This window comes from Canis lupus, chromosome 1, assembly GCF_011100685.1.
Source record: "Canis lupus familiaris isolate Mischka breed German Shepherd chromosome 1, alternate assembly UU_Cfam_GSD_1.0, whole genome shotgun sequence".
Lineage (NCBI taxonomy): Eukaryota > Metazoa > Chordata > Mammalia > Carnivora > Canidae > Canis > Canis lupus.
The window spans coordinates 100,479,615-100,483,329 of NC_049222.1; positions in this window are offsets into that span (position 1 = coordinate 100,479,615).

Here is a 3,715-nt window from a genome sequence, read left to right on the forward strand (position 1 = left end):
TGTAATCCAGGATGATCTCCCCATCTCAAGATCCTTAATGTAATTACATTCGTGAAGTCCCTTTTGCCCTGTAAAATAACACATTTACAGGATCCCAGCATTAGGATACGAGCGTCTTTGGGAGCCATTACTTTACTTAGCACAGAGAAGGGATAAAATATTTCCAGAAACCCTTTTTCTCATGGACTTCCTCACACCCCATTGGCCAGGATTGACACTTGTGTCTATGTCCTGCCTGTAAGAAAAGCTGGTAAAGAGAGTGGCTGACATTTGAGATCTATAGAGGGAGATGGGCTCTCCACAATGAGGAGGATGGCATAGCCACAGGCACAAAAATCTTCTTTTTTTGAAATGCATCTGCCCCAGAGGCCTCTCCTCCAGTTGAGTTTAAAGGCTACATGCTAAATCTGAGAGCAGATGGTGCTGGAAGTTTCTGGGCTTGCTACCAGCAGAGGTCTGGAACTGAATGAAGTCTCAAGATCAAAGGGACAGCAAGGAAAGAATTTGATGGTTGTGTTGGAGAGGAAAAGTGGTATTCCACAGAGTATGAGAGGAGCAGGGCTCTCCCTTGGGTCTCGGAGGAAAACCAGTGTTTCAAAGGATTCTCATAAAGGGGGATGGAGAGGAAGGTCTTCAGCATTCATGTATAGGAAGGACATTCTTCCTCATATCTTCCCCCAGAACATACCATATATTTTTTTTAGGCAGCTATGGGTGAGGCTGCCTCAGGATCCATCTTTTTAAGAGAATTTAGTTGAAGTTTATGAGGTTTGCATTATCCTTAGAGAATGGACATGTCACCCGGCTGTGGTGTGTGGTATGTCTTTTTAATCCTGCCTGGATCTTGGCTATGCTCATGGAAGTGTGAAAATGCATACAACTCTTTATGATACCTTTCTTTTTTTTTTAATTTTTATTTTTATTTATGATAGTCACACGCAGAGAGAGAGAGGCAGAGACACAGGCAGAGGGAGAAGCAGGCTCCATGCACTGGGAGCCCGACGTGGGATTCGATCCCGGGTCTCCAGGATCGCGCCCCGGGCCAAAGGCAGGCGCCAAACCACGGCGCCACCCAGGGATCCCTATGATACCTTTCTTAAAGTTAATAGTAGAATGCTGTGTGTGAAATATTGCTGAGTTAGTATAGACCTCCCTGATTTGTGTGAAGTGATGGCATTTAGATTATGGAGGGAAAAAGTGAATGGCATATTCTTCAGTCCTCTTCTATGAATACTATATAATTATGCATATATTGATCCCTATGATACTAAAAGATAATCTCTGTATAACACTTCAAACGTGGTAGGTCTCTAAATCATATATGATATAAAAAGTTAGATATGGTATTGTTTTAACCTTTACATTTTATCATCTATGGCAATCATTTCTATGATACATTGTCCATTATGCCTAGACTATGAGTCCCATTAAATGGTGTTTCAATGGTAAATCAAGGGCATATGTAGAACATAACTGCTTATAATTGCTTATCCTCAACTGCAGGGAACCTCAAGTGCAAAGTTTTATTACATGCATATACCTGTTTATGGGTCAAAAATACCTTGTGGATTCTGCCTCTTTTGGTTTATTTTTGATGTCGAATAAAATGGAATTCCAACTAACAGCTTTTCCATATTGATTACAATCAAAAGCTTCTCAAATCTATATGAATTTCCAAGTGTCAAATAAGGTGATAGCCATAGTTGGAAGAGTGCCAACATTAACTCTATTTACAGTGTCCTCTAGTATGAGTCCTCATGTGTTGAAAAAGTGAGAACACCTCCTGAAGGCTATTCCACATTGATTATATATAGAGGGTTTTTCCCAGTATGAGTTCTCTGGTATAGCAACATAAGTGCTGAGCTATATTTAAAGACTTTCCCCCAATGAATATATCCATGGGTTTCTCTTTAGCGTTCATTCTGTGGTGTTGAGAAAGGAAGGAGAAAAGCACGAAACTTTTCCTGAATGATTATATTGTAGTGTTTTCCTTCTTTATAAATTCTTAGATATAGAGTAAAACATTCCATCCTTGCAAATTATTTCCTGAATTCACTGCAAATATAAAGTTTCTCTTAAGTATAAATTCTCTCATACTGAGTAAGGAATAATTTGTGTTTATATGGTTTTTATCCTGTATGAGTTCTGAAACCTATGAAAGGCAATATTTTTCAGTGAAGACTCTGCCACACTCAATACATTTGTTAAGTTTATCTCCTGAGTGAACTTGCTCAGTTAAAAGAGTTGAGCTCTGTTTGAACTTCTCTACATTCATCACATTTATATGATTTCTTTTAAGTATGACTTCTCTGATGTCATTGCCTAGTGGAAGAAGGATCGAGTTCTAATCAGCTTTTCCCCCAAGTTCATTATTATTTCAGCCTCTGTCCTGAATCAGTGTTTCATGATATGTTCTTCCATCTTTCTTGGTTCTCTTGTCTCTTTAAGTAGGCTTCACATTCTTGGTCTCTGACAAATATGGGGGGATATAGTTCATCCCTTGTGAATCTGTTTTCAGGACAGCATGTGCTTCTAAGAGAAATGCCCTGATTTCTGCTTAACTATTTACTTTCGAGTCTAGTTTCCCAATCTGGAAAAAAAAAATAATAATTTTAAGTGCTTAGAGAAAAACTCATGGAGAGAAAATAGTGGTATTAAGTGAAGAAGCACATTGGAAGCATGTGGATTTGTTTTAAAATGTCTTGCAAGAAGTGATTGAGCTGTGAGCATAGAGAGTGAACGCGGTAGCTTCACTACCCATAAGGGTAGCTTATGGGAAGATAAATCAGTCTAAGCTATTGATCACTCCTCCCTCATCTTTTCTAGGTGCTCTTTTGGATCCCAATTCTTTTTTTCTTTTTTAGGATTATTTATTTATTTATATGAGACAGAGAGAGAGAATGAGCAGTGGGGATGGAGAGAGGGGGAGAGAAAGAGAGAAGCAGACCCCCTGCTGAGCAGGAAGCCCAATGCAGGGCTGGATCTCAGGACCCAGAGATCATGCCCTGATCTGAAAACTGATACCCAACTGAATGAACCACATAGGTGCCCTAGACCCCAATTCCTTGAGGACTTTTTAAATGTTTACTTTTTAAAGATATCATTTATTTATTCATGAGAGACACAGAGAGAGAGGCAGAGACATAGGCAGAGGGAGAAGCAGGCTTCCTGCAGGGAGCCTGATGTAGCACTCATCCTGGCACCCTGGTATCACACTCTGAGCCAAAGGCAGATGGTCAACCAGGTGTCCTGAGGACTTTTTAACATCTCCTGGATTCAAACACCATTTTTAACGTTGATAAATCGTATTTCTGTAGCTTAATTCCAGATTCTTTTCAGAGCACTGGACACATTCATCTGTCTGCTAGGCATCTCTATTCTACAACCACAACCTGCCAAAATTGAATACTAATCCCACATCCCCACCTGCTCTTATCCTGGTTTTCTCTACCAGTGGACAGCATCACCATTAACCCAGTTGTTCACAGACCCTCCACTTTCATTTTGAATCAATCACCAAATTTTGTGGCTACCTTGAGTATACATTAAGTTGGTCTCATTTTCATTTCCATTGCCCTGTCTGACTGAGTCACTGAACTTGTCAGAGGAAATACTGTAGTAGTGCTTTAACTATCATTCCTCCTTCTGTTCTTAGCTCTGTCCTGATGCTCATCCGGCACAATCTTTCAAAAATATAGGGATCTCTGGGTGGCGC